Below are 10447 nucleotides of genomic sequence, written 5' to 3' on the forward strand. Positions count from 1 at the left end.
TGAACAAATTGAAGATAATAATTTCTTCCTGATTTTATGTTATAGATTATCTGACTAGAAAAGGTCAGGGAAATTCAAGCAATTAGCTGTCTGGTTTTGTTGTGCGTGTACACAGTGATATTATTATATAAGGTCCAGTGAAAGCTGCTTTCTTCTGTGAGGAATATCACATAGTAACCTAATAAAAAAAAAGAGAAGCAAAAGTATGTTTTCTAACCAAGAAAATGATTGTTACTGCAGCAGAAAACATCTACCTCCTATGTAAGCTGCAGGGATCAGCAACAGTACTGCCTAGAAGCCTTGAAAAGGAGACTAGGTGTAAAAGCTAGGATATCCTCCCAGAGGAAGGAAGAATGCAGATACCCTGAGCATTGCTGGATTATCAGCGATGAAGAGATATGGGGAGACTCCAATATGGTCAGAAGAATCCAAATTTATTGTGGAATATTTATGATTATATACAATTTTAGGAAGGCTAGTAATGTTTTGCTGTAATGATTGGATTAATCATGACAAACAAACTTATACATTTTAGAACATCTCTTCCTTGCAGAACTTGATACAGTTTTCTTTTCTGGTAAGTCAGTCTGATTTAATCTTCTTGCAATCTTGATTTAATCCTCAAAGTTCTGTTTGGTCTTGCCAAGACATCCTGTTATCAAACCTCTTATGTTGATAAGGTCTAAGGCTGATAAGGTTTTGTGTGTCCCAAAACTGGATCAAGAGACAAAGCAATGGATGAGTAGGTAAAAAAAGTACTTCATTTGGTACAAACAAACCATGTACAGATTGTCTTCTGTTTATCCCCCTGCAAAGGTACAAACATTTGTAACTGTGTTGCCTCTTTTAGCTATTGTAAATAAGTGTTTGTAGATGTATTTAGACTCTAACCTGATTTGGATAAAGTGGCATTTTTCATGTTAGAGAGTACAGTTTGTTCTTCATCCAAGGGAGTGGTGGATCTTTAAAACAGGCCCGTGGCATAAGCAGTCTCCACTCTATCCAACAGCATACCCTGTGAGAGCCAGGCAAAGCCATAGAGGGGCTCCACAAGGGACAAGGCAAGTGAAAGTGTCTTCTAGTGACTCTGAGTGCCACTGAAACCTCCCTCACATTCATCAGAATGACCTGAGTGTCACAAGGAGAATGTCCCAGGGACTCCAAGCTGTGTTCCAATGCACCTAAATTCAGCTATTACAATTTTTTAGCAATATAAATTTGGATTAGATTTATGTCTGATTTATTTTATCATAGTAACAATCTAAATTCTCTGGAGGTAAATATTTCCTTACTTCTACATCCCATATGTACATGATATATAGCTTAGACACACAACTTTCAGACTACTGAAAGTTAGAAATCTCATCTCAGAAAAGTCATAGTTATGGAACTAGATTAAAACAAGTTTCAGTTGCTTTGCTGTTCATCTATTGAACCCTTAAATAATATTTTAAAGCTTAATACTGTGATCATGAAGTCTAACAATTAATACCTGAGACTTTCCTGTTATTGTTGAAGATGCATTTTAAACAAGACACAACTAAAAACATTTGTTAAATAAGAGAAAATAAACATAGAAAAACATACCAACACTCCACATATTTTCCCCCCACTTGTGAATTAAGGCATTGTCCATGGCACAATTCACTAATTAAAGACCTATGCACAGTTCTGACATTTCACCCTTTCTCAATAGATCTGAAATTCACATTTCATGTACAACATCCTCAGCAAATAATAATGTGAACAAAATAATATCAAACTGCCACTTGCTGAGATACAGATTTATTGTGTTGACACAATATAGTCTTATTTCATCATTAAGCATTAATAGTGTTATTTCATCCTCATTCATTAAGCATGTTTCACTGTAATTACTGAAAGATACTATATCATCATGGAGCAGTTAGAAATGCTTTAACATTGAAGCACTTGAAGTGTGTTAAAAGAACTTTTGGAAAATGAAGAAGGATGTTTCCACATTTCTAATATAAGATTATAGCAACTGATGATAAAATGCTGTTATATTTTATTCAGAGCAGGTGCACATTAATCATCAGTAATTTATAGTCTGCATGACTAATACAATCAGCCACAAAAAAGTAACATTTTATATATTCTCCCATTCAGCATTCATTTGCAACTTTATAATTATCAACTACTTTAATCAGAAATAAACTTCCTATAGAAAATGTTGGAGTCTATAAAATAGACATTTCTGTTTCATATTCTGAATATTATTTAATGAGTTAGGATTTTCATTCATCATTTATTATACGAAAGGGCTATCAAACAATCTGTGGACTGTAACAGTTTCATTTCATGCCATGTTGGAGCTATAATTGTCCTAGTCTTCAATGGGATGAGAGTGGAACCTGGAGCCGTGTGGGTGTGTCCAAGTTGTTATTCCACAGCACTCACTTCACCTCTGGGGGGGATGGAACTGAGGGATTCTCAGCTCTGGAAAAAAAGGCTGTGGCTTTGGCTGGAAGAAAAATACATGGTTCAGCAGTGAGAGAACACAACTGCTGCAGTCATGACCTTAAAGAGTTCCATTTCTAAGTTCATATGGATTTAGAAGCCAGTAGTTGGCCTGAGAGCTTCGGTTCATGGTGTAGGGATGGTCAATTTTAGTTCCTGAAATGAGTCATAAATTCCTTAGGGTGAATTTAAGGAAAATAATTCATTCAAGAGGATAAAAATTCAGCAATAGAACACAAAATACTTAAAATATTTACATTAAATTGTATTGTGATTTCTTATTTAAAGTACTGGCATTAAGATGCTATTTCCTTGTTGTAATATAAGTCAGATATAGAAATATTTAAAGGCTTTGACTTTATATATGTACATATCATCTTTCTCCCTTATATATTATAACAATGAACAGTAAAAGCACAAAACCTTACAGAAGAGGAATAGCATTCTTAATGAAAACTTTACAAAGTGAAAAGTTGAAATAATCAACTTCCTTGAGGAGCTCAGTAAAGATTTGGTCATGTCTGAGCTGTACAATCATCCAGTTATAAAGCCTTCCTCTTCTGTCCTCAACTTCTTTTCACTCCCAGTTTGTTTATGTGCTATGGTCAAATAGAGACAGAAGTAAACAAAATTTAGTTTATAATAGAGCAGTTTCGCCCTTTGGAGAGAAAAAATAACTGTGGAGAAATACAACAAATACATTGTCATGAAAAGTCTACATTTTCACATAAAAAATAACTTGGCAACAGGAGACTTTCTGACCTGCACAATTCTCCGTGAGAGTACAATGTTTCCACAGATTAATTTCTCTGTAACTTGTTACAAAGAAAAACATTGGATAAATGTGATCAGGCTCCTTTTGTGGTTTTGCTTGGTTTGGTATGTATTAAATTTTCTGCATAAAACTACCAAGGAAATCACAAGACAAGTGCTGAATCACCAGTCAAACACAGGCAAGTGCCTTGCCTGACACATTCATCCTGATCAACACCCATGTATTGGGCACAATTCCTTGAAGCAGAAAAAGTGCCTAGGGTTGCCACTGCAAATGTGGGTGGAAAGCTGAACTGACTAACCTTTCAAAACATTTTAATTCCTAATATCTACTTGAAAACTAATTGTAGGGTCTGTAAATCAATCAATCAAAAATAAATCGATTTCTCTTGATTCTGACCAGCCATTTTGTGGCTTGACTTTCAAAAAGCCAGTCTGCCTCCCCTTCAAAATCTCTCCCTATTCCTTAGAAATCTACTGAAGATTTAGGTACACCATGCATTTAAAATTAAAAAGACTGGGGCAGAAAATGTGAGATCCTATTTGTTGTTACCAGGGCTAATGGGAGCTTGGACTTAGGAAGCCCTGTCCACAAAGCCACTTTCTTTACGTTGCCTGCTGTGACCAGGAGCCACAGATGGGTCTCTAAATGTGATCACAGCAGTGCTAAAAGGGACAACATGAATTTTGGTGGGAAAGGCTAAACCACATATGAGGTTACAGCACATCTGTGTCTGGATTCCTGTGCCTGTAGGTTCACTGGCCTGAGGAGAAAAACCTCTTTAAATAAATCCCAACGGAGTGATGCCACTAGAGGGAGAGCTGACCATATTTATCAACAATATCAAACTACCATGTGCGTCTCGGTGGTACCAGTGGACTGTTGAGCTAGGTAGGAGCAAAAATCCCAAACCCTTTCTATTCCAGACAAAGACTACCCCAATTTAAAAATGCTACAGTTACATGGGTGGGCTGGAATATGTCAATCATCTAGGAGAATGATGGAGACAAAAGTGAAGGGACTTTAAAGACCATTTCTACCCAATGCAAACAAGACCAGTGTCATTCATTACACTCCAGGCAATGAATCTGTAGATGTATTCCTAAGAATCTCAGTAATGATGACTGGAGTTTCTGGGTAGAACATCACTGGTTTGATGACCAAAGAAGACTATTTCTTTGTTTAATATTCCTCTGAGATGGAAAGGTGTTTTCTTCCTGCTAACCTACACATTCCTCAGAACAATTTAAACTCAAGACCTCTTTTCATCTCACAGCGTCTATGGAGAAGATTTTGTCTCTCTTGGTTAGCAACTTTTAAAGTTTCTAAGGATATCATCAGATCTCACTCCTCTCAGTCTTCTCCTGTGTAAATTATTCTAATTTCTGCAACTGGTCATTACACATGACCATTTCCAGGTTCTGATCATTCTCCTTGTTCCTCAACTCAACATCTTCTCAATGATCCACACCTTTCTTAAACTGCATGCCTCTAAATGCAGCCAGAAACCTTTATAAGCACAATTCATTACTGTTACTAAGGGGTGCTTCCATATATTTTTCTAGTTAGACTTGCAGCTTGAATTTTAAAAAAATCAAAAATTCACTCCAGAAATGGTTACCCAAATTTTACTTTGCTCTTAATGGGAGTCTGATTTTGTAATGCAATTATAACTGCATATTAGGTAATTACTTCCAATTCCATCTCCAAGTCAAGACTGGAAAGTGTGGACCAATAATAAAAGAGATTATTCCAGATTCAAATACAATGGGTATTTTTAAAAGCACATACTCCCCTCTCAATCTATGCACTTGTGTAAGAGATGTCAGGCTTTGTTTTCATCAGGTTTTCTGTGCTTAACGACAATGTATTCAGCAACTGTGTCAAAAGGCTCCTCACGGTTTGGTATTGTTTTAATTGCTTCTCCTTTATGCAAAAGGTCTATTGGTTTTGGAAGAAAGGTACATTGGTGTAATCTAGCTAGTTCCTGACAAGTTCATTGTTTTATTTCCTGGGTGCTCAACAATGTTTTATTCCAACATTCTTCTTCTAGGAATTGACACCAGGTTGAGCATTCCTCATATTTTTAGCATTGATTTTTTGAAAAGACAATGATATCATAAATTGGAGTGACTATTAGTTAGATGGAGCCATTATTCTCTAGATTATTATTTTCCTGTATCCATGAGTGTTTTTAACTCTGTTTTTGAAAGTCTGCCTGCCTGATTAGAGAAAAACATCCTAGGCAGGCAAATCCTTTTTGCATTTCCTTTGGGTATGTGCCTGAGGAATATCTCTTGTTATTACTATTTTGCAGGTCAAAAGCTGGTGGTAAAAGGGGAGTAGTCCCACCCTGAAAATGAAAACTACAGCAATCAGCAACTGATTGTTGATTTTAGGGAACAGTTGACACTTGAGTGCCATGGGAAGCAGGAGTTTGCTTGGATTGGAACAACTGACTGAAGGAAAAACTCTTGATGGTGGAGGAAATTCACCAGGAGAGGAAAAAAGACTACAGTTCCTAATGAAGAAAGAATGATTAAATAGCCACTGACTCTTCTTAAGGCCACTGAGAATTAGCACTGAGATTTTCAGGAAAATGTCCAATGATTTAGAAAAGAGTGATGAGAAGTTGTGGATTTTTTGACACCTAGAATTAAAATCATACTTACTTCCTAACCAGCGGTCCCACCTTACACACTTCTAAAATAACTTGATCATGGTAGTTATTATACTCAATCAAAACCAGACAAATAAGCTATGCCAATGTCAAATTTCTGCTAAAGCCTCAACAGGCCAACTGTTATTTCTGCTGTTCTGAATGGCAGAAATCTGTGAGTTATCTAGTACTTCTTCTAAGAAAAAAAAAAATCCACTTTTTTCTTTTGCACATTTTTCTTGCTTTTCAAATTTGTTCTTTTTAAAAACTATTTTAAGAATAACAGAGTATGTCAGCTCATCATTCATTCTCTGTAAGCCACTTTTAACATCAAGAGTCATATTTTAATACAGTATTTTGAAAAGCTTTCCTGGAAAGGGACCAGTTTATTACTTAAGCATGTTTTCTTTCTTTGATTTTTACATTTACAGAAATCATTATTGTAGAATTCTTCTCTTTGTATTGGTTGAAATCAATTATAAAATCATAAAAATGCTTTTTCTTTTGAACATGATTCCCCAGGAATGATGATATTTAAGAATTTTGGAAGGTGAGTAATAATCTCTTTTTCATTTTGGCTATGCAAGATTGCCAAAATATCCTGAAAAAAGCTCAGAATATTTTGTCTCAGCCAAAGCCAAATCAGAATCTTGTCTGATTTAACCTGAAACTGGCAGAAACATTAAACTAAAGCTTATCCAAATCAAAATCCTTTATTTACATTTTTTTCCTATTAAAACCCAAGACTGGTCAGAACAATCCTCTACTCCTGTTACTATTGTTTCAGGGGATTTTGATCATGCCTTCTGTAATCTTATTCCACAAAAGCAAGAGTTGATAGTGTTTATATGCCTTTGAAATTTCATGTTTTATTTATGTTATCTGTGCATTATACTTCTGGACTACTGTGATATCAGCCCTTGGGAAAATTAAACCTTTTTGCTGAATGGACTCCAAAACAGGTTTGGAAAGCACTACCACAATCCTTGTTTCCTGAAATATCACCCTTATTACTTTTTTTTTCACTTACTAGTAGGACCAGTGATAGATTTGGCTGCATATAGAGCAAGGATTTCAATTTCTAATTTAAAGAATGATAAACAAGGGAAAGATAAACAGCTCTGCAGGAGTATGAGGTAACATGTTTTTGCCATTTTTGACATTACTTTCACCATTGCCAATATGGTGAACAGAGGGGGTCAGACAATAGTCTGCAAGGAACAGATGGAGGAAACAGCAGCACAGTATATAAAGCAGTTTAGAAGATTATTACAAAAACTCTAAGGGTCTGCAGCGTAGTATTGGGGAGTGGGGGAAAAGACATGGAGAGGGAACCAACAAGCTCTTTGAATTGCTCACCAGGTGATTAACATTACCTGCACATGTGATGTGAGAGTTATTGCACTTGAGGAAAAACTGATGCATGCCTGGCAAGAGTTGTTGGCAACAGGAATGTCTGCACAGGCTTTTCTGACCTACTCGTGTGCCAGCAGAAAGTTTTCAGTCATGCCTTTCTGCAGAGCTTTGTGCCAGTGAGCTCACAGGAGGTGACACTTCCCTGCAGGTACCCAAAATGCAAGATTGTGGCCGACAGCTCCACTCATAAAAGGGGCTCCCTCTCACTGAAAGTAATGTGTGTTGTGTCACTTCATCCCCTTGGGATTTAAACACTTGCAGGAGAGAACCACTTACAAATGTGGTCATGTTCAACTACTGCTTTGCAGTTCCATAAGATGTCATTTTAGAATCAAAGAAAGTCACAGAAAACTTTGTTTAAACACAAAAACTAGATTGGTCCTCTCAGTCAATGTCTCCAAGACACAATATACAGAATTACAAAAGAATAAATATTATAGAAACTAGGATGCTAGTCCAGCAATTCTAATAAAAAGAACCTTTTTATAATAAAAACCACACCATTCTCTGCAGATCCATACTGTTTGTTTTACTGGGGCCTTTTCCAGCAGTTTGGAAGAAGATTGTCTGCTCCAAAATTTTAATTGGAATTTTATTCCCAATTCTAACTCCCATACAAATTCCACAGCTTATAGGCCCATCTTCCTATCATTGCAAGTTCTTTAAAGAAATCATAAATAATATGAAAACCCCTTTGTTTTTAAAATTGGAGGTTCCTTTAAACTCTCTGTGGTTTTCTTATACTCACCATCACATTTCCAGAGATGGAGAATTTTCTTCAAAAGCCTTCCCTTGTGTTTAGGGCTCCTCTATAAATACTGATGCTCTGGCTCATTTGCTGTTTTAAAAAAAAAAGAAAATTGGCAGATGCTAATTTGCTAATTCTTCCAATTAACCATTATTCAGATACTGGCAGGTGGTAACAATAAAAGTAATTAGGGGGAAGGATCGACACACTGTAACGAAATATTCAAGAGGAGTTTTTTCACCTGTAGGCATGTTAAAGTAATTATTTCTTCCTGTTTCTGATCCATAAAATATAGTAACTATTTGTACTTTGACAATAAAATAGCTGTTGAATAGGTTGGGGGAAAATCTCAGGGCTGCCTCACCACTAGACAGGACACCACAGTTGTTGAATCAGGAAATAGAAAAATATGAAAAAATACCTTGCTTAATAACGGCATTGCTTTCACTGATGAAGAATAATTTATTATTTGATTGTCAATTGTTGTAAGCAAGTTTTTAAACCACAAACATAAAATCTATTCAAATGAACATTAGTTAAAAATTTCTTCCTGTATTTGTGATGTAAAGGAACCTGGTCTTGACATTTGCCATCACAAAAATGACAAGAGGCATGGTGTATATAAATTACAGTTTGGAAGGTTTCTGTGTTGTGAAAAGAGATTGTAAAAGGCAAACTCAATATCTAACATGTTTTAAAATTTAAAGTGAGTAACAGAAAATACATTGTCTTACTTATCCAGTATCAAAGAAGATTAGGTAATTTTCCTATACTGTACCTTTCTTTCAGAAAAAAAGTGTGTTGTTAGTGATTTTTATAATAATAAAACATGATAACAAATTATTCATAATGTGATTTTACACAAGACAAAAGGAATAGAATCTCCTTCTTTCATGTGTTAATTAATTAATTAATTGAGATAATTGCATCAACAGCCTTTGAAGTCTCACATAAGATCATCTGTGAGTGATAAAACAGTGCTGAATACAAATGCAGAAAAGTCTTCTTAAATTATCTAGTAGCATTTGGAGTATGCATCAGCCTGAGGAAACCAACTCAGTTAAAACAAATTCATTGTTTCCTCAAAGGTCTCTTTCATAGATTCTAAGCATATTTAGGATAGAGACTATGACAAAATTTGCAAAGTCAAGATAATTAATGGAATAAAAAAGTTCAACTTAATTTAAAGCTCTAAAGATTTTTTGTATTTGTTTGCTTTATGTGGTTTTCTTTGGCTTAGGGGTTTTTTTGTAATTTTTTAAGAGAAACAAAGGGCAAATTTTCATGGGGCTTGTTTTTGGTTTTTTGTTTTTTTTTTTTTTTCTGAGGAGTAGGACCTTTTTCAACCTTAGCCTGTAGCTTTCTGATAAAGACCCCCACAGAATACAACAGCACATAGTTCTTCATGAACAGGCAGGAAATCCCTGTTCGTCAGACAGAACAACTGAATTCTTTCAGGTGCTGTGTTGCTACTAACTCTGTTTATTAAACTTTTACAAAAATCTCTGTATTGAACTCCAAAGAACATACCACGGAATAGCCCTAACAGCCCTAACAGCAGAAATTAATGGAGGATCTTAAGTGATTCTTCAGATTCTTACCTGAGAGACAATAAATTTGAGTTTAAATCAAGCACATTCATCATTCAGGCCAGGCATCTGAATCATGACCTCACACAAGGATATTACTATTCATAAATAAAAACGTTACTCAAGCTAAAATACCTTTCAGCCAAACAGGTAGAAAAGTTAAGTTTAAGACTTTTGCCAGGAAATTTTTGAAATATTTTTAAAGTGATCAGGTCACCCAATTAACATCTCTGCTTTATTAGAGGCGTTCTGTCTGACTAAGTGCACAGGATGTCAAAGAATTTATTTATTGCAGGCTAACAAGTACTTGAATACATATATGGAACCTAGAAGTCTGGAAAAAAAAAAAAAAAAAACAACTTGGGAATTTATATATGCCAGTTAAATGAATTGTAGCCCTTGTTCTCATAATCCTGGTCATTGTACATGTACAAATTATGAATCACATATTTTATTTCCTTGTGACTTGGAAGAATGCCATTTTTCCATTGAAGTCAGTTTCTTCCCAGTGCCTACTTCGGCTATTTGGATAGAAGGAAAGCTTGCTGCAATTAATGTTTCATTTAGTGTTCTGCACAGGAAACTTCTTGCAGGGTCTGAAATACTGAAAAACTCTTAGCTAAGTACTTAAAAGTATTAATTTTGAGAAACCTGAGCATGTGTACATAATCCAAAAGAATGTTGAACAGTATGTTCAGCATTTTTTAAAACCACTGATGTGAAGGATCAAGGTGCCTTTCAGATGGACTTGCTGCTTATTCCCTGTAACCATATTACTC

The 10447-nt window shown here is 35.4% G+C and overlaps 1 long non-coding RNA gene across 1 annotated transcript; it reads right to left on the reverse strand.

The window, feature by feature from the left end:
• Nucleotides 1-2012: 2012 nt before the first annotated feature.
• LOC135289393 (uncharacterized) lies at nucleotides 2013-8185 on the reverse strand. Its single transcript, XR_010352153.1, has 3 exons — nucleotides 8080-8185; nucleotides 2910-3080; nucleotides 2013-2637 (listed from the first exon to the last, which is right to left on the reverse strand). It is a non-coding gene; the product is annotated as an uncharacterized LOC135289393 (long non-coding RNA).
• Between the last annotated feature and the right edge of the window lie 2262 nt (nucleotides 8186-10447).

Source organism: Passer domesticus, chromosome 1 (assembly GCF_036417665.1).
Source record: "Passer domesticus isolate bPasDom1 chromosome 1, bPasDom1.hap1, whole genome shotgun sequence".
In the NCBI taxonomy this organism is placed as follows: Eukaryota; Metazoa; Chordata; class Aves; order Passeriformes; family Passeridae; genus Passer; species Passer domesticus.